We start from the raw sequence: 27,113 nt of genomic DNA on the forward strand, positions 1-27,113 counted from the left end.
TTCTTCATTTAGCCCCTCAGGGGACATGGAATTACTCTACACATTTCCATACTGAATGCTATAACAAAATGTTGAAGAGCCAGCTCAAATAATGCCGAAATAATGAAAAATGAACTCTGCAAAAATGACTGAAAATATACATGGACTAAAAAAACGGGTTTGAGGTTGACGGTGCAATCTACACAGGCTTTCACTGAAGATCCTGGTTATCACCGCTTTCTGCTCTGGCTCTTTGATCTCCAGCCACGCTTCCACCACATGCTCTGCATATACAGCCCAGCTACTTCCAGGCGTCACTCTGCTCTACCTGGCTGCTGCCCTGCCAAACTCTGCAAATACCAGAGGACTAGTAATGCTTTTATGATTTTATACAATGTGAGTGCAATCTTAACTTCTTTTTATTGTTTCAAACAATACTACATCCAGGTGGCAGCACCCACTGTTTCTTTTGTTTTTGACAGTGCAAGAGTTATATCCTAAACTCATACAGAGGAGCTGCAGCCATTTCAAGTAGATACATTCAATTTGGGACTTAGCACATACTTTTCTACCCCAAACACACACCTTGTGTGTTTTCCCTTTTGCATTGTGACGATTTGTGACTTTATCCACACTCCACTCCACTGCCCTAGCTATCTTAGCCCCATATAGTTTATTTTTCTGTTTAAGGTGTACGTTTAGTAAACTGAGATAAGCCGAGATCTGGATGATCACAGCTTGTCTCAGAGCATTGCCGGTTTAAATTACTGAGAAGAGTAGTGGAGAACATAGTCTTCTCTTCTCATCTCAGTACACAAACGGCTTGCATTCACTGCAATAGAAAAGGCCAGTTTAGTAACACATGATGTCACCTTATTACTGTGCTTCTCTTTGAAGATCTCCTCTTCCTGCTTCTCCAGCTCAGAGGTGGAGACAGCAGGAAGAAATAGGAGATCTCTGTTGTGAATGTCCCTGTGCCCAAAAGTGAAAGTAAAAACTCTCCCTACTGCAGTGAAATATACATCAACAGCAGGTTAGAAACACATTAACTATACAATCACATATATATCTGTGTGTATATATATATATATATATATATATATATATATATATATATATGTATATATATATATATATATATATATATATATATATATATATATATATATATATATATATATATGTATATATATATATATATATATATATATATATATATATATATATATATATATATATATACTGTATGTACTGGTGTGTATATATATATTTTTTTTCTATTATTTCAGGTACTTATATAGTGCTGTCAATTTACGCAGCGCTTTACATATACATTGCACATTCACATCAGTCCCTGCCCTCAAGGAGCTTACAATCTATGGTCCCTAATGCCTCGTACACACGTACCGATCGTTGGCCGACCGATCGGCCGTCTTTTGTCCAGGGCTGTCGTGTCCGCTGAAAAGTGCAAAAGACTGCACACGAATTTTGTCGGCCAACAGCAGCCGACTGCAGAAGTGATGTCATGTGATGGTTAACTTTCCGTGTGTTTTTTCTTTTCTGAGCATGCCCAGTCTTGCAAATCTGCTGTTTGTCGGCCAAATTCTGTACTGACTGGCGAACAATCGGCCGTTCTGGTGTTGGCCAACAAAAATTTTAATGCCTGCAGGACAGATTCTGTTCGGCCGAAAATGCGCTGTCGGCTGTCGGAAGCATCATACTAACAAGCATACAATCGGCCGATCGGTCGTCGGCCAAATATTTACGGCCGACGATCGGTACGTGTGTACGAGGCATCACTCATATACATACACAGCAGGGCCAATTTTTTATACAGGATCCAATTAACCTACCAGCATGTCTTTGGAGTGTGGGAGGAAACCAATCTGTCATGATTCGACCATGCCCACGGCGACTAGCTAACCGAGACGTGAACATGACACCAGAACGGCCGAATGTTCGTCAGTCAGTACAGAATTCGACCGACAGACAGCAGATTTGCAAGACTGGGCATGCTCAGAAAAGAAAAAACACACGGAAAGTTAACCATCACATGACATCACTTCTGCAGTCGGCGGACAAAATTCGTGTGCAGTCTTTTGCACTTTTCAGCGGACAGGAGAGCCCGGGGACAAAAGACGACCGATCCTTCGGCCGACGATCGGTACGTGTGTACGGGGCTTAAGTAATTAGATTGGCTGCAATACTTTCACAGCCTGCACTGCCTTCGGTCACCACTAGAGGGAGACTCCACTCCAATCCAGCTGGCTGACCACACACAGGCAGATACAAATCTTACATACAATCTGGTGCACTCTAAGAGTTGGGAAGCAGTCTAGCAATTACCACACACTACTAGGATTCCTCCAGCTATCCTACAAGCCAGAACCCCTGTGTTGATCACTCTTCCCACTGTCCCCACACCCACAGACCACAAACAATAGCCTGCCACCACCCAACAGTTTGTCCGCAGACTGGTCTGCTGGGACACCACACACACGCAGATCTCCTTCTGGTGTACAATCTGCATGCAATCTGCCAACACACAGTGCAATTGCATACAGATTGGCATGTATGTATGTATGTATGTATGTACTGTATGTACTGGTATGTATGTGTATATATATATATATATATATATATATATATATATATATATATGTGTGTGTGTGTATATATATATATATACTGTATGTATATATACCGTGCATGTGTGTGTGTGTGTATAGATATGTTTTCATGTGTCAGAACATGTCATTACGAGTTCTTTTAAACTTTAGTTTCACTTTTTAAACTTAGCAGTGCCTGTAATCTCACAATATCTCGTGAGATTACAGGCAGTCCACCCAGTTATACACAGATCACGGCAGTTCTCAGAGAAAAAACTTCTCCTCTGATCACCCTGTGAGAAGTGAAGTTCTCCGCCTTCTAAACTGGGTGCCAGAGGAGATATTTTTTCTCTGAGAACTGCCGAGAATTGAACTGAGAGAAAACTTCTCAGTTTACTAAACGTACACCTATATACAGAATTCTGATTGGCTATGAATGGTCACATTTAGCTCAGTGTCAATTGAAAAACTCCTAACAACAAAAAGAGTGGCTAATATAGTAAGTTTACTTGTTATTTTACTGGATACAACAGGTACATACATTTCATACATTTACATTAAAGCGATAGAAAAACCACAGCCTTTAAAGCGGAGTTCCGGGCACAAAATCGGTATTTTTTTTTTGTGCCCCTCCGCTAGCTACACATAACCTGAAAAGGAATTGGATAGTTATTTTTTTTTTTTTTGTACACTCACCTTGTAATCGAAGATCGTAAATACTCACCTCAGGGTACTTCCTCCTCCAGCGCCGCGGCTCACCCCGTCACTTCCTGCCTCGCGATGATTCCTGGGAGCTGAACGTCATCGCTCCCAGGAATCAATGCGACGGCACCGGCCCCGCACGTCACTTCCGGGCGACGCCGCATTCCCCTGCTAAACAGCTTCTGGGCATGCCCAGAAGCTGTTTAGGAATGCGGCGCCGCACCGGAAGTGACGAGAGGGGCCGGTGCGGCGCATTCTGGGAGAAGAAGATGCGGAAGAAGACACCGAAGAGGACCGCGCCGGCTTCAGCTGCCCACAAGAGAGATGGAAACGCTGTGGAAGAAATTTTCAAAGTAAGTATTTCTTCTTGCAGGTAAGTGCGAACCGGGACAGATCAGAGGCTAGCCATTGTGGAATGTGCTAGCCCTGACTGTCCCGGGGGTATGTTCAGCAAAAAATGAGATCTGTGCCCGGAACTCCGCTTTAAAAAAAAAAAAAAGGAAAAACCTGCAAGACAATGACAAAATGTGCCAGTATGCATCGCATACTAGCACATTGTCAAATGCTTACCTTAGAATAAAGCCCTCCAGCAGTGCGCTGTCCCCGCTGACAGGGCTTCCATCTTCACCCGGTCTTCCTTCTGGGTTTGCATGCTCCAGATGTGTGATTGGTCGAGCCGCTATTACGTCACTGCACATGTGCGCAGGAGTCATAGCCGCAGCACAGACATAGTGATGTCACAGGCTGCTTGCAGCATGAATATCTCCTAAACAGTACAAGTTTAGGAGATATTCACTGTACCTACAGGTAAGCCTTATTATAGGCTTACCTGTCAGTTAGAGCTGCAGGATTCTGGATAAAATGAGAATCACGATTTTTTTGCTTAGAATAAAGATCGCGATTCTTGGAGTAACATCATCTTTTACATTTGTAGCTCCCTCCTAGATAGGTGCTAGGCAGGTGAAATATAGTTTGCTCTGTCTGCTTATCAAGGGAGCCTGATTGTTAGTTATGTCTGTTGCATGTGTCAATGTGGGATTCATCTGGTCTGAGGGAGTGTCCCCACTGTGTCCAATAGGGATGCCTGTTGGACAGTGGAGGAAACCCAGCCAGTGACACACAGGCTTTTGTAGCTGTCCCAGTGGGTTGGCACAGACAGTGGTGCATCCTGGAATAGGCTATAAAAGCCAAGGGCACATGTGGCAGGGGATCTTTGGGTGGGAAGCCAAGTCCCAGAGGGAGAGTGACGGCTGTCTCCTCCTCTAAAGTTGTGGAAGGTGGTCACAGGCAGTCAGCCTGGTAAACCGTAAAGTGTGGCTGAATCCAGAGGTCCAGTGGATGCTGACAAGTGGAGTTTAGAGGCAATGGCGACTCTGGAAAAACAGTGTTCGTGAGTACAGAGGAACTTGCCCAGGGGTCTGCCAGGAAGGGGACCACTCCAGAAGCTAGGGTCAGTGGACGGGTGTCAGCGCACAGACATTGAGATCAAAGGGGGTGCCAGTTTCAGAACCCTGAAGAGAATATTTACACAGGAACATTTAAAGTATCTTCACTTAGTGGCAAAGTTACATAGTTAGCGAGGTTGAAAAAGACACCAGTTCATCCAGTTCAACCTATGATGTGTGTGTGTGTTTGCTGTTAACCGTACTTTGTATACCCCTTTATGTTGTGGTCTTTGAGGTGCCCATCTAATAGTTTTTTGAAACTATCGATGCTCCCTGCTGATACCACTGCTTGTGGAAGAGAATTCCACATCCCAACAGCTCTGACAGTAAAGAACCCCCTATGTATTTTAAGGTTAAACCATTTTTCCTCTAGTTTTAGTGAGTGGCCACGTGTCTTATTATATTCCCTTTCCCTAAAAAGTTTGTTCCTTATGCTAGGGTCCCCAGTACAGTATTTGTACATTAATATTATATCCCCTCTTAAGCGTCTCTTCTCCAGAGAGAATAAGTTCAATGCATGTAGTCTTTCCTCATAGCTGATGTCCTCCATTCCCCTAATTATTTTTGTTGCCCTTCTCCGGACTCTCTCCAGTTCTAGCACATCCTTTCTGAGTACCCGTGCCTAGAAATGGACGGCATACTCCAGATGTGACCGGACCAGAGTCTTGTAAAGTGGGAGAACAATCTCTTTATTTCTGGAGTGAATCCCCTTTTTTATACATGCCAGTATTCTTTTGGCTTTGCTTGCAGCGGCTTGGCATTGCATGCCACTGCCAAGCCTGTTGTCCACTAGGACCCCCAGGTCATTTTCCATCTTGGATTCACCCAGAGCTTCCCCCCTAGCGAATAGCTTGCATTCATATTTCTGATGCCCAAGTGCATTACCTTACATTTTTCAACATTAAACCTCATCTGCCATGTAGTTCCCACCCCATTATTTTGTTCAGGTCTGCTTGTAAGGTTTCCACATCCTGCATAGAAGTTATTGCCCTGCTTAGTTTAGTATCATCCACAAATACCGAGATTGTGCTAGATATCCCGTCCTCTAGATCGTTTATGAATGAATTAAACAGGATTGGTGCCAGGACAGATCCTTGGGTGACCCCACTTTCCCCACCCGCCCAATCTGAGTACTCCCCATTTATCACCACCCTCTGGACTCGCCCCTGAAGCCAGTTCTCTATCCAGGTACTCACCCTGTGGTCCATACTTACGTACCTTAGTTTGTACAGTAAGCGCTTGTGGGGAACTGTGTCAAATGCCTTTTGCAAAGTCCAGATACACCACATTCACAGGCCTTCCTTTATCTAGATGGCAACTCACTTCATCGTAGAAGGTTAATAGATTGGTCTGGCATGCTGATTACTACTAATAATACCATTTTCATTACTAAAGTCTTGTATATAGTTCCTTAACATCCCCTCCATTATCATGCAGACTACTGATGTTAGGCTGACCGATCTATAGTTACCTGGGATATATCTCGTCCCTTTTTAAATATTGATACCACGTTGGCTTTTTTCCAATCAGCTGGCACCATTCCCATCTGTATACTATCCGTAAAGATCAAGAATAATAGTCTGGCTATCACCTGGCTGAGTTCTTTAAGAACCCTAGGGTGCAAACCATCCGGTTCCAGGGATTTATTTATGTTAAGTTTCTCTAGTTTGGTTCTAAGTCTATCTTCTGTTAACCATGGGGGTACTTCCTGAGGTGTATTATTTAATTTAACATTACAAGCTGGGTAAGTGTAGCCCCCCAATTCTTTTATGAAGACTGAAGAGAAGAAATTATTTAGCACTTTCACCTTCTCTCTGTCCTTTGTGGCCAGATTCCCTTCGTCGTCTTTTATGGGGCCAATGTGTTTTGGTCTCGCTTTCTAACTATTTATATATTTAAGGAACTTCTTGGGGTTTTTTTTTTACTCTCTTCTGCTATATGTCTCTCGTGTTCTATTTTAGCTGCCTTGATTTCGCCTTTACATTTCTTATTGCACTATTTGATATTGTCTAGCAAACAGCGCAGTTTAGGGAAGTTGGCTCTTTTGAAATTCAGTGTCCTTATATTACTCTTGTGTTTCCTATTACTATGATTTATACTGAAACTAATTCACTGTTCCCTAAGTTTCCCTAGTATTTCTATATCTGTGATCAGGTCCGTATTGTTGGTATTCAGTAGGTCTAGTACTGCATTGTTTCTTGTCGGTGCGTTCAACATCTGACCCATGAAATTGTCCTGCAAAACATTTAGAAGCTGCCGAGCCTTGGATGAATGTGTGGTTCTTTCTACCCAGTCTATATCTGGATAATTAAAGTCCCCATTATAATTACATTTCCCATCCTTGCTGCCATTCCAATCTGTGAAATGAGGTCCGCCTCCCCCTCCTCCCTCTGGTTTGGGGGTCTATAGCGTACGCCCAATATTACTTTCCTCATAGTGCCTTCCCTTTGAAGTTATACCTTCAGCTCTACTTCTTAGCTCCATTATTAATATCGTCCCTCATATTTACCTGTACACTGTTCTTAATATACAGACATACCCCTCCCCCTTTTTTACCTTCTCTATCTCTGCAATAAAGGCAATGGTCGCCAGCCAATCATGAGAGCCAAGTCTCTGAAATCCCCACAAAATCTAAGTCCTCCTCATATATCAGCAGCTCCAGCTCTCCCATCTTGTTGGCCAGGCTTCTAGCATTGGTATACAAAACTCGTAATTTTGTCCGTTGCATACAATATCCTTGTTTGATGTTGTTTTTAGGCTGCTCTTGAGATTTTTTTCGCCATGCCCACCTTGGGTTTAGGAACTCTAAACACACTACTGCTAATGTCCCCATTTGTGCCCGCTGAAGCTTGCTCCCGCTGGCTAATTCTACATCTGTACCCTCCCCCCCATCACCTAGTTTAATGTGAAGCAGCGGCCTTGCCGCATTCTACAGTAAGCTGTCCCTCAGTCTGTAAATAGTTAATAGTTGGAGTATCCCACTCATCCCTTCTCCTATCCAAGTTCTCAATAAAACCACAAAAACAACATCCCCTGGATTGATTATTGACTGAGCCACAAACTTTCATTGCTGTTTATCTGCTGCCAGTTGCTAAGGGTAACTCAGGGGAATCCAGAAGGTGTAATTCTCAGCAGTCCTCTAGGGGGCAGTGCTACATTTGGGGCTTGTCCGGGATATTGCCCTGGGTTACTGGAATGGTTGCTAACGGCAATGCCCGAAGAAAAAATCCGAAAGTGTAATTTTCCTCTCGAGAAATGTGTTCTAATTTTTAAGGGAAGTGTGAGGCCTACTCTACAGGAGATAGGGAGAGTGGGATGAAGAATCACATTTTCAGTGATGGTTGCCAACGGCAAAGAAAGAACCTTTGTCGGGACTGTAAATTGTCTGCTCAAGTAATGTGCTGGAGAGCGGGAGAGTTGCATCTTGCTGTAAAAATGGACTGTGCCTGCTTAACAGTAGATGGTGCAAGTGTGGACGGAAAAAATGGCGGCCCAGGGCACATGGATCAGTGTGCTGAGTGCCATGTGAGTGCCAGAGCTATGCAGGAAAATGTTGACCGTGCATCCAATGACAGCGGGACATTCTTCAAAAGTAGTGGCAGTGAGGATGCTGTAAAGATACTTGTTGACCGTGCATTTAATGACAGCAGGACATTTTTCCAAGACAGTATGGCAAGTCTTTCCTGTACAAGTGCTAAGAAGAGAAATGTCTGCCATATATCTCACAGTGGGACAATTCTACTTAAAGCAAAGAGGGTCAGCTGGCTCAGAGTGATGGAGGTGCAGCTGGAGCCCTAGTACAGAGAAGGATGGCGCATGCGTGCGGATTGAAGAGCACGATTCGCTTTACAGTGACTTTCATGCTAGCTAAGATGGAGTGGCATGGAAAAGGTTACTGTACCGTACGGGAAAGTGCGAGCTGAAGAAATCTGCCTAGCAGGAGGAGCCACCGCCAATCTGAAGTCGTGGGCGGAGACGCCGCCTACGCACAGCCAATCCGGAAAGAGGAAGGGATTCCATAAATTACTTCCGCTTTCGGGTGGGGCTGAGAGGGAATGACGTGTGTGGAGGAGCAAGTTGGAGAGTACCAGAGTGAGCCAGAGCGCGGAGGCTATCCCACTTGCTGGGAGAGCCAACATCGACCCTGTGGGACACAGGGGTGCGATTAGTGCCCGATGGAAGACTGGCGTTGTGCACCGGAGGAGGCGTGGAGCACTTGGGCCTGGTATGTAGTCAGTGTCTGAGTGTTACCATATGGATGCAAGTTTTGGGCCAGTGCGGGCACTGCGGCAATCTGCTGCTGCCGGCAGAGAGGAGTGAAGGTCAGCCGAGAAGATTGAGTGTGACATGGGAGACCGGGGGTCACTCATGCACTGTCGGCTGCGGGGTCGGGACCTTTTGTGGGAAGAGGAGTCCTCAGAGTGCTAGCTTAACTGGGCTCTATGCAATCTCCTGGTGATATAGTGTGTAAAGTGAGGGAAACCCGAACTTCCAAGTCTGTGTGCATGCAGGTAGTGCGGGTCGGGGGCCTGATGTACAGAAAGCTGCAGTGCCAGAAACAAAGTCTGCTCCAATCAAGGCAGAGGGGAATAGATGGCCTGGGGTGACCAAGGCGTGAGTGTGAGCAGCCAGCAAGAAATCGGGGTCATCGATGTGGGGTCTCCCAGTTTCCAGCATCAGTATGGATCCTTCGGAGGAAGAGACCGAATGGGACTGGGGGTCGGATGACCGGAGAAGTTCAGCCAGTCCAAATGTTCCTGATGAGGAGACTAGGGATTCCGTGGTGCGAGGACAGTGCGCCAGGAATCTGGGGTTCTGTGTGGCCTATGCTAATCGGGTCCCAGATCTATCCCCACCTCGGAACTATGCCCGGGCTCGGGATCAGAATGAGGCCTATGCCTCCCTCATGAAAAGAAAGGAGACCCTAAATTCCCCATCTGGGAGAGGTAACCGGAAAACCCTCCCCAGATTCTCCAGGATGCAAAGATGGATACAGCGGAAGATGGCCTTAGAGTATGGGTATGACTATCCCTATGCTCAACGGGAGGTCATGCTGGAGATAGAGGCCAAAAGAGAAGCCTGGTGTGATGAGGCTGTATGGGACTTTCTCTTTGTCCCCAAACCCCACCGCAATCAGTCCAAGCTGGAATTATGGAAGACCTTCCTATCGGTGAAGGCACAGTGGAATCACAGGTGGGCTATCTACATAGACCGGGTAGAGGTCCGCCGCCCAGATGGATCTGGCCAGGTTTGGTCAATCAGAATCCAGAATGAGGAGAGGAAAGTTGTGTGAATCCCCCATATGGATTACTACTGTTGAGGAGATTGTTGAACTCTATTGAGGCTGGCTAGCCTACGCTCATTGACTATGTGAAACACAGCAAAAAGGAGAGAAAAGTTCAAGTTCAGTTTTTGCTGGGGCTTATGCACTATTCCCATTATCCCTTCCCCTTCTCTCCTTGCAGAAGGGGTTGACAAAGCTGCAAAACAGCACTGGCTAGTGGACATACTCAAGGGGGCCGACCCTCTAATTTTCCAGGAGAAAACTGAAAGAACTGAAATGTGCTATTCAAGAGATCCCTTGGGCCATCGGGCCAGGATCATGGATTACAAATTGTAAAGAGTTCTCTGTGGACTACCTTAGGTCAATGGGCCAGTGACAAACCTATGTGAGTGGCTGCCCGGAAGAGGTGGGCAGCAACCTGAGGTTCTTTGGTGGGGCTGCCCTAGGGGCCCCCATAGAAACTGTTAACTCCTACAGGACTGATGGGTTGCTCGGGCTCCGGCAACAAATTTCTTGTCGGAGGAAGACTTGGTGTGAGTTGCCATTGAAGAGGACACTGCAAGCACGAGTCTCTGGACTGTTCATGCCTTTCTGGCCTTGGGGGCGTGATCAGTAGAAGGTAGTCAGTGTCAGGGTTTAGTGTTGCCTTGGAGGAGTGATGCTGAGACCCAGGTCAAGACTGACGGATGAAGTACCCACTGGATCACCTAGATATGGACGCTGGGTAAGAAGGCTGCCCCTGCGAGGAGGGTCTTCCCACCACAATAAGTTAGACTTGTGGTTACTCAAAATATGTGCCTTTTTCAGAAGTGTCTAACTCTCTTTTCTTTGCAGGATTGTTTAGGACTAATATGTTATATAATTAGTCAGGATGTTATGTCCACCTACCAGTGCAAAGTTTGTTGGGTGGGGGTTACATTACTTTAAATGCACCTAATATGTATCAATATTTGTACAGCAGAGATATACATTTTTTTTTCACGTAACCTATTTCATGTAAATTTGTTATTTCCCTTTTCCCCTCTCCAAGTTTGTGAGATGCTCCGTGGATTTTTCCAGTGAAAATTTTTGTAGGGGGCGGCTGCCCCAGAGCCAACGGGACATGGCTCATTTTTGGTGGGGGGTGGATGGAGCACCTTCCTAGATAGGTGCAAGACAGGTGAAATATAGTTTGCTCTGTCTGCTTATCAGGGGAGCCTGATTGCTAGTTATGCCTGTTGCATTTGTCCATGTGGGATTCATCTGGTCTGAGGGAGTATTCCCACTCTGTCCAATAGGGAGGCCTGTTGGGCAATGGAGAAAACCCAGCCAGTGACACACAGGCTTTTGTAGCTGTCCCAGTGGGTTGGCACAGACAGTGGTGCATCCTGGGATAGACTATAAAAGCCAAGGGCACATGTGGCAGGGGGTCTTTGGGTGGGAAGCCAAGTCCCAGAGGGAGGGTGATGGCTGTCTCCTCCTCTGAAGTTGTGGAAGGTGGTCACAGGCAGTCGGCCTGGTGAACCGGAAAGTGTGGCTAAATCCAGAGGTCCAGTGGATGCTGACAAGTGGAGTTTGGAGGCAACGGTGACTCTGGAAAAATAGTGTCTGTGAGTACAGAGGAACGTGCCCAGGGGTCTGCTAGGAAGGGGACCACTCCAGAAGCTAGGGTCAGCGGACGGGTGTCAGCACACAGGCATTAAGAGAAAAGGGGGTGCCAGTTTCAGAACCCTGAAGAGAATATTTACACAGGAGCATTTAAAGTATCTTCACTTAGTGGTAAAGTGTAGCAGTGGCCTTGCCGCATTCTACAGTAAGCTGTCCCTCAGCAGTCCTCTAGGGGGCAGTGCAGTCAGCTTTCTGCTTATGTATACAGGTGAGAGAAATTTCAAGAGCTTCTGTGACCTTGATCACAATGAAGTCTAGTCCTGTCATTGTCCTAGTGTTTATCTCTGCTCATTATAATCAATGGCCTAGGATGAGAGTTAAAAAAAAAAAAAAAAATCATCCCAGCCATCATTTTGCACAAATGTAACCTGGGTCGTTTCAATTCAGTCTGAGCAGTCATTCTTCATCATTGCTACCCATGTAAAACAATTTGGGACTTTTTCTATTTAGTTATACAATGGAAATGAACACGTAATTAGTTGCTATGAGGACGAAAATCGGTTGCATTATTCATTCATTAGTTTGTTTTACAGCGCTTTCATCACATAAAAAAAGGAAATATGAATTAGAAAACATCCATTCTTACTACATCAATGGAAAAGTGTAAAGGGACCATGCATTTTAGTCTATGATCATTATTTCCTGAAATACTGCAACTTCCCCAAATGGGTCATGCTTTTCATAGAAATTAAATTTAGGGAGGGTTAGGTTATTTGAAAGAGGAAGGATGTCCATATCTTTTGGTTAGGTTACCTTTGTCGTAGGAATAAAAAGATGCTGTTAAGCTTTCCAGATTTATGATACATTTTTTTTTATTTTCTTTCTAGTAAGTTGCCTCTTAAAACAAAAGGTGTTACCTGAAACCATATGCATAGTAAATCCACAGTAAAACTGATAGCATTTACTGTTTACTGACTGGTTGTCTAAGCCTATAAACACCTAAAACAGAAAATCCCAAAACACAGGAGGAGAATAAAAGTACTACGGTATGGAATGTGTTTTCAAGGAAAGTCCACAAATTTACGTCTTAACTAGAAGCAAGATAATTCTTCACTTTGGTTCACAAGCCTTCCTAAAGTGATTGTACATTATTTCACTAAAATAATTAACATGTTATATTTACCTGCTCTGTGCAGGTGGTTTTGCACAAAATGGCCCGAATCCTCCTCTTCTCGGGTCTCTCACCGGTGCTCCTGGCTCCTCCCTTATATTGGGTACCCCCATAGCAAGCTGGGGGCACCTGAGCTGAGACACAATTCTGTGTGCCTATTCAGACATGGAGCCAGGGTTCTGCCTTGCCCCCTCTGTCTCCTGATTGACTCACTGGCTGTGGTTGACAGCAATGACTCCCGCTGGTGCCAAAAGCCAATCAGGAGTTCCCAGAGAGGCAAGACTCTCGTGGACATTGCTGGATCAAGAGGGGAGGCTTGGGCAAGTATTAGGGGTGGGGGGGGAGCTGCTGCACATGGAAGGTTTTTTACTTTAATGCATAAAATGCATGAAGGTAAAACAACCTTGTGTCTTTACAACCACTTTAAATCTAAACTCCAAGCAAACAGCTAAATACATAGATGAATACATATAAAGAAACTATTTTACCTGCCAAGGGATTTTTATTTCTCTCCATCTACTCCTGGATTTACACAGCTCTGCCACACAACACAACCTTGTCTGGCATGGAGGAGACCTGAATATTCTCTGCTACAATTAACCACTTGACGACCGCCCGCTGCAGATATACTGCGGCAGGCTGGCTCGGCTGCATAAACCGCCGTACCTGTACGGCGGTTCGCGGCAACGCTCCTAAAGGTGTGCATCCACCCCCATTAGAAAGTGGGGAAGCCGATCCACGGGGCCGACGGCCGCGATTGCTGCCAGGCATCCGCGATCTCTCCCTGCTGAGAGAGAGCGGTGGTCTGCTGTTGTAAACACAGCAGACCGTTGTTCTCTTTGGAATGAATACATAGCGCCTGTGATCCTCCTATTTGGGATCACAGGTCTCTGTGTTGATTTCACCACTCCCTCCCCCATACAGTTAGAAAACACACCCCTAGGCTCACACTTAACCCTTTGTTCGCCCCTGGGTTAACCCCTTCCTTGCCAGTGTCATTATTACAGTAACAGTTCGTATTTTTAGCACTGATTACTGTAGTAATGTCACTGGTCCCCCCAAAAGTGTAAAAAATGTCAGTTAGGGGTCTGATCTGTCCGCTGTAATGTCACAGTCCCTCTATCACCGCCATTACTGGTAAAAATAAATAAATAAAAATGACATAAATCTTTCCCCTAGTTTGTAGACGCAATATCTTTTGCGCAAACCAATCAAAATATTTTTTTTACCAAAAATATGTAGCAGAATACAAATTGGCCTAAAAGGATGAAAAATTAGATTTTTACATTGGGGGGGGGGGGGGGAGGGGGGGGTTTATATAGCAAAAAGTGAAAAATATTGGGGTTTTTTTTTTCAGAATTGTCACTCTTTTTTTGTTTATAGCGCAAAAAATAAAAACCACTCAGGTAACCAAATTGTCAGTTAAAGTAACGCAGTGCCGAATCGCAAAAAATGGCTTGGTCATTGAGGGGGCAAAACCTTCAGGTCTGGAAATGGTTAAGGGACACTTCTGCTGTAGGTCTTGTCCCTCTCCCAGCCGTCTTTTGGACAGTAAAAAGTAAATCAGCAGGCTGATGAGGTATGCTCACTTTTCTCCCTCCTCCTATCAGCATGTTTCTTGTTAGTAACCTGAGCAATTTGGTACACTGAAATGGCTCATTGTGCTTGCCCTCCCTTTCTTAGTAAAGTATCTAATGTAAAGTGTACTGCAAGAAGCCAATGCCAAGTCAAATTCTGGTAATTACACTGTTTGCATTAATAAATAAATAAGTGTATTAATATATTAATAAAAAAAGAGCTGCATTTATTTGTGTCTCTTTTAAATATACTGTATATAATTTACCATAGTGTACTCAGCAGATTCAATGGAATTTGGCTATAAGATTTGTGCAGATTTATCATGCTTCCAGCTAAAGTGTCCTTTTGAGCACCACCCCTAAAAACATAACCCATAGTCTTATTTTCTCCTTCCGTGTGTTTGGTGATTTGCTTTTGTGTATGTTAACTTTACGTATACTGTAATATATGGTTGGGAATATGTTTTAAATGCACCTGTGCCCAGAGCATAGACATTAAAGGAGAAGTATGGCCAAAGCTTTTTTGGTCATACTTCTCTTCCAAATCAAATGATTGCACTTGCTTGTGCACTTATGTGACTCAGAATCATCTGACAGCAGGCTAGCGACTGACAGTCACCACTCTGCAAGAGCAGATTAAGAACTGAGTTATGGTTGGTCATGTGATCACTTAGAGCCAGCAGGGAACAACTGTAGCATCAGACCAATGCTGCAGCGCATGGAGGTGAGTTTGTATGTTTCTTGTGTTGCAATCCCACACTTCTGCTTTAACCGCTTGAAAACCGTATAACATACATATACGGCAGCAAGGCAGCTCTCCCGCGATGGATCACATACTAGGTACATGATCTAGCACTTCCAGGTAGCGGGAGCCCGCACTTATGCCACCAGGAATCCAGCTGTGCTGTGGTTAGACACAGCAGATGCCAATCAGCGGGTGCAGGCCAATGGATGACCACTGGCACATATTGATATTCAGGAAGACACACAGGACAGAGTTCTGCCTATGTACACAAGGCAGAGCTCTGTCCTGTCAGAGAAGAAGCAATGGATTTTCTTTCCTGCAAAGCAGGGAATAAAATCCATCACTTCCTGCAGTGAAAGCAGCACACTTAAAAAAAAAAAAAAAAAACTCATTGATCCTGCTGCTCTCTATCTCCCTCTTCAGCTAAGAATTTTGCAGCCTTGGTGGCAACTCTGACAATGTTCAGTTTTTAGTGAGTGTCTGTGCTGAGAATGTCCTCCCTTTCACATCAGAGCAGCCCATGTGACTATAGAGTCACACATGTGGGAGTTTACACAGTGTATGTACAGTGGTAAAGGACAGCCCACTCCCTCTCTCTTTCTCCATGCCCACTGCCAGCTAAACACAATAGGGGCTGGATATAACATTTAGATTATCCTGCCTTCTTGCAAGGCACCCATATACCCCAGATACAAAGTAACTGGCCACATTCTAACATACTTGCCCAACACTTTTTTAAAGATGGAAACCTCTTAGATCAAACTGACGTAGCTATCCTGACAAGATACAAATCCTTCCCATTCTGGTTGTACTGGCAAATTAGACACTTCCTGAAGGATATCAACCGTACGAATCAAGCTTCACGGCCTCTCACCCAATTCAAATTACTTTGTACACAAAAAACGCCTCAAACACATTTAATTTCGGCCATCCACGTGATGTTCGAGAAAATCCCCCCGAAATCCGGTAGAGCGACACTTTTTTAGGAGCGTGATCTCAATCTTGACCTCACGGAAAGAGAATGGGAGCGTGTTCTCACAATTGTCCACAAAGTGTCGGTAAATGTTAACACACAAGAAAATAACTTAAACTGTTCACTAGATGGTACAGGACTCCGGAACTCTTCCATCGCTTCTTTCCCTCTCTGCCAAATAAATGTTGGAGATGCTCGCACGAGTCAGGTTCCCTGCTCCATATCTGGAGGGAGCGCTCTCGCATTCAAGCTTTCTGGTCCCAAGTCCACCGGATAACAGAGGAAGTCTCAACCCTTAATCTCAACTTTAACCCTGCCCAATTCCTCCTACACCATTCCAACATTCCCTACTCTTCTTATCGCCAGACTTCACCCATGCATTTCATTAACGCAGCTAAACTTTGCATTCCCCTACATTGGGGTTCCACATGTGTTCCCTCCATGAAGGAATGGATTAGGAATATTGATAAAATCTCAGAAATGGAGAAACTCATCCACATAGCAAAAGATACACCAACAAAATTTTCAAATACCTGGGTAAACACTTTCAAACGACAGAAAAATATTCGGAATTGGTTGGTGCAGGGAATTGCCCCCCCCCCCCTCCCTTCCCCCATAAGAAGTACCCATAGAATTTTCTACCTGATATTACTCTACGAAACAGTCGCACTAGTTACCTCCGGGAGCATCCCCCCCACTAAAAAAGGTTTGTGAGGGGAGGTCCCCTGGAATAATATATATCCATCACATACAACTTACTCTCTCTTCAACTTAATATTAATATTTAATTATGTATATAACGCCTATTACAATACCATGTTCCTACATACTATAAGGTGCTTTTTCTTGACGCAGCTACAATTAACACCCAGGATCACCACTTGGCCCCTGTTTATATACTCAGTTTTAAAAATGTAATACTCTCCCTCTCTGATGATCTTTCACCACTCTATTATGGGAGGTAGAAGTATCTTCACTTTGCCTATGCGTTCCCCTCTCCATACATACCATTCCTCCTTTCCCCCTCCATCTATCTCCCATTTGAATGCTATGTTCCTGTTATAAATGTTACTGATTATCTTCATGATCAACCGGGTTTTGTACATTATTAACTGCTCCTTTTTTCTCATTATTATATACTAATGTTGATCTACAGATGTTTACCATTTCTGTACTTTTATATCTTTATTTATTCTTCAATAAAATAAACGTTATTGGGAAAAAATAACATGTAGATTAATGGTGGCTATATCTCCCTTTTAGTCTAAGACACAGGCTGGAGGAGCAGGACACAGCCTGTAACTGGCAGATATCTGCCCACACCATGTTAATGCCAAAAAAATAAATAAAGATTTTATTTTTGAATATGTATTTCTATGCCAATTTCAAACAGTTTATTGACATTAATTATTTATTTTTTCTCTGTATTCTAAGGCTGTTTTTTTTTAACATGTAACCAGCAGCTCCTCCTGCTTATGTTTCCCTGCAGACAAGCTGGGAAAGAGCTGGGTCATGTGACAACTGTATATTGAATAGGAAAAAGGTAGATTTTTTTTTTTTAATTAAAATAATTACAATGCCATGATTTAAATGCAAGAATAGAAGGGAGATTAATTAAACAGTGTGTATTTAATATCACTTTTCTAGACCATTGATCCTGTGTTTGCACTAAATGATTTATAGATTGGGAAGACATTTTTGTTAGCATTTTTTAACTTTGCAATTTTTAATAAACCCTTTAAGAATCTCCTACCTACAGAAGAAATTAAAAAACAGCTTAGATGATGGGACTTTTCAATGATTAATTTTAGGATGCCAGGTTAAAAAAAATTCTTAATTAAATTAAAGTGTTGGTATAGGCAAAACTTTTATTTATTTTTGGATAGAGTAGGGAGGGGGTAAAACTCCTATTTAGGGGTTTCTGCTGTTTTTGTTTCCTGCTGAGGAGATATCCCCTTACTTCTGTCTTTGATGCATAACATGAAGTAAAAGGAAATATTCCCAGTTGTTACCAGAACCTATTGAAATATTTGCCCTCACCTCTTGATCTCATGGCAACTCTAAAATCTAGGATTTTTACTTACTTTTTGTCCAGAAAAAGAGAGGGGTTTATGTCCCCAACAGGAACACAGACCACAATAAAATCTCAACAGAAGGTCTAAGGCTCCATGTACACAGGACGCTAAAAAAAGTCCCTTGAAATGCTGGAATTTTTAGGACGTTTAAAACGTCCGTTGTGTCACGTTTGCACCCGCGTTTAGCGGGCATTTGCGGGCGTTTGCATTTAAAACCGTTCCTAGAGGTAAAAAAAATCATTCCCTTTTAAAATGAAAAAACGCGAGCGCTAAACGCGGGTAATCGCGTTCGGTCACGTTCGGCCGCGTTCGGCCGCGTTCGGTCGCGTTTTTGCATTTGAAACGCTGGGAAACACACGTTCGAACGCAATTAATTGCTTTCCAAAAAACGTAACTGAACTCAACTGCCTGCAAATGACTGTAAACGACCCTGTGTACATGGACAGATAAGATAACATAGAGGTGCGTGACTCAGTGTCTTTGGCGGGAGCAGAGTCCCGGGAGGGAGAGAATGACTGTCTCTCCTCCTGTTTGAGGAAGAGGATGTCTCAGGTGCTGCCTGAGAATCCAGAGAGTGCTGAGTTGAGCTGAGAGGGATCCAGTGTGCCGAGAACCAGTGGAAAGAGAGAGGGGTCTAGTCCCAGGAAAGCCTACACAGGTCGTGAGTACTGAGGATTGCCCCTGGGGGTCTGCCTGAAATGTTAGAGGGGACCACTCCGGAAAAGGTTCTAGGATCCAGATATCAGCTAAGGGGAGTACCTAGGTTGAGGACCCTGAAGTGACAGAGGGGGTACCTAGGTTGAGGACCCTGAAGTGACAGAGGGGGTACCTGGTCAGGGGACTCTGAAGAGTTAAATGGGGCACCTGCAGTTTGGGCCCTGAAGAGACAGTGTACAGTGTACAGTATATTGGTTGAGAGTTGCAGCCATACAGGAATTCATATCAATCCTACCTCAAGCCAGTGCAAGGCTAGAGGAAGAAGTCAGTGACTTTGCAGTGCAGCAGTGTTAGAAGCTCATTATTCTATAGTCCTGGATCTTCTGGACCCAAAGTCTGGGATTCAGCACTTCCTTCAAGTTACAGTGTGTTCTGAGCGTTATTGAGCGTTGGCTAGCGTCGGCTGGCGTCAAGAGAGCGTTGACAGCCATTTTCTGAGAAAGTCCCAAGTTGTACTTAGTTGAGCCTAAAGGAGTATCCCACTCATTCCCTTCTCCCATCCCCTTAAATACAATAAAACAACAAAACAAAGATGCCGGAGTTGTTCATGTCTCAGTTCTCACACCCAGGGTCACAGCTCACAAGGGCTGGAGAGGTAACCGGTAACAATGGAAGACCCACATCAGGCCCAATGCCTCGAAAACCTGCTACAAGTAGATGAAGAGAAAATCCAAAAGTTTACAGTTGTTAAAAGAACATAAGATGAGAGAAAATCTTTCACTATGGGCAGCTATATAGCTGAAAGTTTAAAAAATAAATAAATAAATACATTTCACATTGGAAAGATTTTCCCTGACTTCCTGTTATATCACAAGGACAGGAAGTAAAGGGAAATCTTTATAATGAAACAAGGACAGCAAAACAATCTGACAGTGATTTTCTACTCCAACTAAAACTAGCTTGAGATATACTTTAAATGTGAACAAAACAAGCAAAGTTGGAATGATTCAATGTGCTGAATAAAATATATATTCCATTTCCATTTGCTTTTAATATGCTAACAGAAATGTCTTACAGAATATTGTGTTAAGGAATAATTACGTATGCGGCTTAAGTTATTTCTAGACTCATACCATGAATCTTGGGTTATACCACATCCTTTTGGGAAAAGGGTTTGCTGATTCACGTTGGATAGCGCCGTGAGGGGCGGCATGTTTCATTTGTTTCATGTCAAAAGCAAAACCATGTGTTCAACAGCTCTACAGAGTGTGTTCATGACTCATCACAGACAGCTTCCCCAGCTGCTAGGAAATTACATGATCACTGTTTCTTATAACATGGGATGTGAACTGTATTGTATCAGTCCATTTTTGGAAATATATAGCAGCCTTTTTCAACCAGGGTACCCAGGCACCCTGGGGTGCCTTGAGATTTCTTCAGGGGTGCCCTGGAAAAATGCCTAAAAATGTCTCCAAAACTGTATACAAGCTGGTGAATGGATAAAATCTGCCTTTAATTACACAAAGCCACTGGTTTTCATTGTACACCATTATAACCCTCTGGCTGCCAACCTCCTAACGACCAATGACATCATCAGTTGATAAGGAGGATGTCAGTTGCCTGTATATCATCCTTGTTTGACCCTCCCCTGCCTCTCTCCATCAGCGTTGGGGGTCGGTCTCATTAGCTAAATGATGAAGAAAAACTGAGGGAGAAAAGAAACATTGGAATACTAGTCAGTACCAGTTTTCAAAATTGCATTTGCTTTGGAAGAATGAATCACCTTTAACATTTGGTGTCCTACGTGTATTGATGTTGCTGGATTATTTAAAACTATCAGAATAGTTTTTACATTTTAGAAATGGGTGCCTCAAGACTGTCCATAATTTTGGAGGGTGCCTTAAAGTTGTCCATAATTTTAAAGGGTGCCTTGACTGAAAAAAGGTTGGGAAACACTGATGTGTAGAATGGATTAATCAAGTTTCCAGTGCTTTGCATAATGCGTTCATTTACTTTGCCTTGTGGTTCCATTAGCCTCAATGCACTAAAGCAGTGCAGTTCAAATGCAGATGCGTGAAACGCACTGCAATGCAAGGTACAATGGAGAGGTTGTAACAGAAAATGAGAGGTATGCAAGTTAGAAGTTTGGTGAATATATAAATTACACTGTCATTCCCCCTCAGGACATAATATTGAGTGGGATATCAACATCTTTATAGATAAGAAATAGATATGTTTGCCTGTTGCTGTCTATTTTTAGCTATATTTGCCCTTCCAATATGCACGTATTTATACATTTTATGTGAATTTATGTATTCATATACCTTGGCGGATCATTACTGCTCATTGGCTGTGATGTTTGATTTTCGATTTTAGTTTTATTATTTTTATTATTTTTGATGTTCTCTATTTAGACAAGATATGCACTTTTCCAACATTAGGGGACACCAACATTCTTATCTTTCTGTGCACTGAATAACTTTGGTAATTTCCTGGTCTTCAACAAAATGGCGCTATTGGCATTTCCTGTAGCTATAATGGTGGCCGTGTCACTTCCTGGCACCGGAAAAATGGCCGACGGATCATTTTCTGTCTGCAATTTTTCTAAGGAGACACCGTGATTTGAGCAATTTTGAGAGGCTATATAAACTAGATCTGTTTGCCTGTTGCTGTCTATTCTTAGATATATTTGCCCTTTGAATATGTATGTTTTTATACATTTTTATGCATTCTTATGTATAAATATATTTTTTTTGGGCGGATCATTACTGCTCATTGGCTGCAATGTCTGAATTGTTTGCAATTTACTTTTGATGTTCTCTGAGAATTTTTCAGACAGGATATATGTTTTTTCCTGCATCAGGGGACACCAACATTCTTATCTCTTGGTGGTTGTTCCACTGAATAACTTTGGTCATTTCCTGGTCTTTAACAAAACGGCGTTATTGGTATTTCATGTGCCTTTGAACATAGGTATGATGGTGGCCGTGTTACTTCCTGTCACTGGAAAAATGGCAGACGGATCACTTCCTGTCCACAATTTTTCCAAAGAGACACCATGATTTGAGCAGTTTTGAGAGGCTATATAAGCTAGTTTGACATCTGAGACTAAAGCACCTCTTGATAACATCCTATTTGTTGATCCTATCATGGGACTGTGCATTTAAATCTATATTTTTCACTATATTGTTTTTTTATTGTTGATTTTAGTTCAAGAATGGACGTATATAAAAACATTTTTTTCATTTTAGCACTTTTTTGGACTTTATTTTAATGTGTTGTCCATTAATAACACAGTATTCACATTTCATTGTTGTTCATTCACTTTTGACGCTACACACTTTTTCTTAACAATGCATGGTAACACACTACTTTAGGTTTGCAAAATTGGTGCATGTCCCTTTCTTTTGGACAGTTTGGTGCATTGCCAGGCTTGTCAGTTAAATAGACTGCCTTAACAAATGTGCATTATTGAAATACACCAGATTGCCAAGGTTTGAATGGTCTTTAAATCCATCTCATAACATGTAATCCATTTACTTAAAGTGTTAGTTTATCTTTTCAGAAAAAAAAGTAAAGGTGGGCTAACAGCGGAACCCTCTCCACTGCCCCTGTCAGCACCCCTGTTAGGTCACCCCTAGCTACAAAGTGTCAAAGTAATCACTATTTATTTAGTTGCTGTTAACTGCAAAATGTGTTTCCTAATATTTTTTGATAAATCTTTCTGGCTAGTATAATTGTACTCTACCCTTGCAAAGTTTGCTATGTTAACAAGCTACTTGAATAGTTGTTTATATCAGAAATTTACCTGCAAACCTTCTGGTATGAGTCAGTCTATTCCTATTGGCTCCCATCCCTAACCTAACTTTCCTGCCTGACTTTGACCCTATTGAACCTCTTCCTTATTTGGTTGTTGGTTGAACTACTTTGCACCGAGGCTGGGTCATTTCTCTCCTGCGTGTAAAACGTATCATTGTTTTGCTAACAAATTACATAGAAAACCCAAACATTATATATACTTTTTTAGCAGGGCCCTAGAGAATAAAGTAGTGGGTGTTGCAATTTGTTATGTCACATGGTATTTGTTCACCAGTGTTTTAAACGCAAATTTAAATAAAAATTGCGTATGCCCGTAGAATGGGGCCGAAGTACAGTACCTAAAAATCTCCATAGGCGACGCTTTAAATGCTTTTACAGATTACCAGTTTAGAGTTACACAGGAGATACTAGAATTATTGCTCTCGCTCTGACGTTATGGGCAATACCTCAAATGTGTGGTTCGGTCACCGTTTACATATGTGTGCGGGACCTTACATTTGCACGTAAGCATGGGGGGGTCGAGGTGCTTCAATTTTTTTATTTTTTTGTAAAAAAGGGGACTTTGAACGATGCCCAAAGGATCATACAGTTATACAAAAGAGTAAAATTTGAAACTTTATTGAAGCAACATGGCAGCGGCTGAATTTCCAGTTCCGGTTGTGTCCTCCGGCCGGACTCAGTTTCGGCTCAAGAAGGCAGGGGACATTTGGAGACAGCTGTCTCCAGGCAACCTGTTAGGGCTTCCCTCCTGTGTTTACACAGCTGAGAGCCTATTTTGGTGCCAGGTCTGTGCCTAGGATTGGCTTGGTTTGTGCACATGACAAGGCCCTACTTCTATTTAACCACTTTAATACAGGGCACTTTCACCCCCCTTCCTGCCCAGGCCAATTTTCAGCTTTTAGCACTGTTGCTTTTTAAATATCAATTGCATGGTCATGCAACAATGTACCCAAACCAAATGTATGTCTTTTTTTCCCACAAAGAGAGCTTTCTTTTGGTGGTATTTGATCACCGCATTTGCTACACAAATAGAAAAAAGACCGAAAAGTTTGAAAAAAAAAAAGTTGTTTTTTGTTTGTTATAAAATGTCTGTAAATAGATACGTTTTTTCCTGCACTTATGAGCACTGATGAGGCCGCACTGACAGGCACTAATGAGGAGGCACTGATGGGGTGGCACTGATGATGAGGCAGTAATATGCAGCACTGATGGGCACTGATATGTAGCACTGATGGGCAGTGATATGTGGCACTGATAGGTAGCACTGATATGCAGCATTGTTTGGCACTGATAGGCAGCACTAATGGGCACTGCTAGGCAGTACTGATGGGCACTGATAGGCTCTGATAGGCGGCACTGATGGGCACTGATAGGCGGCACTGATGGGAAATAATGGGCACTGGTGGGCGGAACTGATAGATGGCAATGATGGGCACTGGTGGGCGGCACTGATAGATGGCAATCATTGGCAGCTATGATGAGGAGGGTACTAAAAGGGTCCCTGAGCTCTGATTGGTATCCCTAGTGGCCACGGGTAGGCATCCCTGGTGACCATGGGTGGGCATCCCTGGTGGCCATGGGTGGGAAATCCCTAGTGGCTTTAGTGGCATCCCCCCAAGGGTCTGCACTGGTACTCAATGCTCTGATTACCAGCACAGACCCCCCTCCTGTCAGGAGAGCCACCGATCGGCTCTCCTCTACTCGTGCCTGTCAGGCACGAACTGAGGAAAGCTGATCAACGGCACTTCCTATTTACTATGTGACCAGCTGTGATTGCACACAGCTGGTCACATGGTAAAGAACCTACGTCATTAGGCTCTTTACCGGGATGGGAGATGCGGTGAGTCAGAGTGACACACCGCATCCCCGGGGGCGCGCAGAGCGGTCTATCCTGCTGGTCGTCATATGACGGCCAGTCAGGATAGAGCAACCACTTAATTTTGCTATACGGCGGGCGGGCGGGAAGTGGTTAAGGTGCAGATTATGTGTGTTTGTTTGCTCCATGGCTGTCAGAATAAAGTTGATGTACCTGATGCACGTGTGTGATGACCACTGATATGGGTAAGAGCCAATAATGCTCATTCCTATTTCCATGCACTAGATCCACCTAGGTTATTATTTATATATGACTGGGTGATTTTTTTGATTGATCTTTTGCTGTATGCTTTAGGTAGAGTCTGCCTCTCTTTTGGGATAAACTGGGATTGTGTTTTCCCTATGATTCTACAGAGATATCCCATTTACTTAGAGTGTTTCTGCAGTAATTCTCTATGAACATATATAAAACATTGGTCCCTACACCCAGGTATGTGGAATATTTGGACTTTAAAAATAGCACCTTGGACTTTTTTAGGACTGAATTTATATACTGTATGACTGTTGGCATAGTTATACTTTTTCACTCCCTTCTTTATATATTTCCTTATCACTAGATTGTTGAGGGTGCATTGTTCAGGTCGCTGCTTCTTGTGCCTTGTGCTCGGGATCCAGCACTGTGGATGCAGGGCAATCCTATTGTATTCCATCTGATGGATGGACCCTCAGCATAATGTGTTTTGGAATAGCTTTGTCTTTGTATGGTACTGTTTGCTTTTTCAACACATGATATGTTTCATCTATTTTGTGTGTATATATTTTTTAAAATATGTTATATCTTTAGAAAGTCCAATGTGATACCAACGTCCATTATCCCCCTTAGAAAGACTGAATAAGTCTTTGGGGTCCTGGACAAGAACTATTGGGGCTAAATCCTGATATGCCAGAATTTGGTAAAGTCTTTGCTATTCTGTACATGGGTTTTGTCTTCTTTATCTACTCCCATTTGTGAGAAAATTTTTAATATGTTGCTTCAATAAAAGCTTCAAATTTTACTCTTTTGTATAACTGTATGATCATTAAAAGTCCCCTTCCTTTCCCTCTTAACCCTTGTGGTGTGTAGTTCATAACAATTTGGGACAGATGCCACATATATAATAATCTCATGTTTGCATAGCCACTAGATTGATGGTTGAAAGCAGGTTTTTATTTTGTAATATTTATTTCATTCAAATATATTTTTTAACACTGTACTGTTTTTTTTTTATCAACTTTATTGCTATCACAAGGGATAAACAACATCCCTTGTGATAGCATGGGCCATGAATCTCCTCTTTGTGGAGAGATCTGGGGTCCCTTAGACCCCAGGTCTCTTCTCAGGCCTCCAAAGCATCTGATCAAACCGAGATCGGTTTGATCAAATGCTGTACAAGCTGGTAATGGCTTGTCAACAAACAAACCGAAACTTGACATCACAGAAGAGGGATGGGAAATTCTGTACTTTCCAACTGCCTAGGGAATGTGATTAAAACGGTCACATGATCGCATCGTTACCAGGCTCCCTGATCAGGTGGCAAGTGGTTAACTTCCTGGTGAGTAACCCTAGGTCCAAGTTCTAGTATGATTCTGTCTTATACTTGCTGTGCTGCCTTGGTTTGACCAGTCAGCTGCCAGCAGCTAGGTCATCCTAGGGTTTGTTCTCTGTGAAAGCTGGCTCTGGTGTAGATATCTATATGACTGACAGGAGCATTCAGCATTCAATTTCTTCTGGAAAATCTCTGTGTTGTCTATAAAAAACATTTAATAATCAGGATGTAAAGACTTTCCTTAAGTAAGCAATAATTTATTCCCAACCCATTGAGCTGCTTATTATCATATACTGGGATTTGTCACCTTTGTCAAAAATATCTGTCTGAGTGAGTACTGATCCTAAAAGGAAGTGTTAATAACTGTTTTCTGCAACTAAATTACATAGAAACAACATCAACTGAATCACACGGAAAATCACGGCTGATCCGAAGTTCAAAGATGGTCAGGTGACTCGCTGACTGTCACTCGTGGTTAGACAAGTCTATGGCCACCCTCAATGCTAATGTAAGCTTTGTAATTCCATAATGCATTAGTAAGCATTCACGGATTATTTTTTAAATCTGATTATTTTTACTGATTCCCTGGGATAATGTTTTTATAAATCTTTGACAAAGCAAATTGTATAGGCAGTTTGAATAGTAACATATTATTTCATCACTTTTTATTATTATTGTATCATTAACATCCTTCTCATTTCCCACTGAACACTGTGCTCTAAGTATTTCTCCATGAGTGGGTAATGAGTTGAAAGTAAATAAATAGTAGCCTAGACTACAGGAAATCACCCCTATTAAGCACAATTCCTAATATAAACTAGGAACAGATGAACTCCGCAGTTATTTTATTTACTCCACATACAAACATGTATCCAAAGAATCTGTAATTTCTTCTGAACAATTACTGTGGCAAAATGCTGACTAAAGGGAAGTTTATACCATGGCTCCGGCAGCTTTTTCTATTATGAATAATCTTTGACTAAAATAGACCCATTCGTTCTTTATATAGTAACTCGATGCACTGTCTCATGAAAAGGGTTTTCACCCATTATTCCAGCTAGTGTTGGAGCTATTTTTAAAGGAGGAAAT

The sequence above is a fragment of the Pelophylax lessonae genome (assembly GCF_965119305.1).
Source record: "Pelophylax lessonae genome assembly, chromosome: 8".
Lineage (NCBI taxonomy): Eukaryota > Metazoa > Chordata > Amphibia > Anura > Ranidae > Pelophylax > Pelophylax lessonae.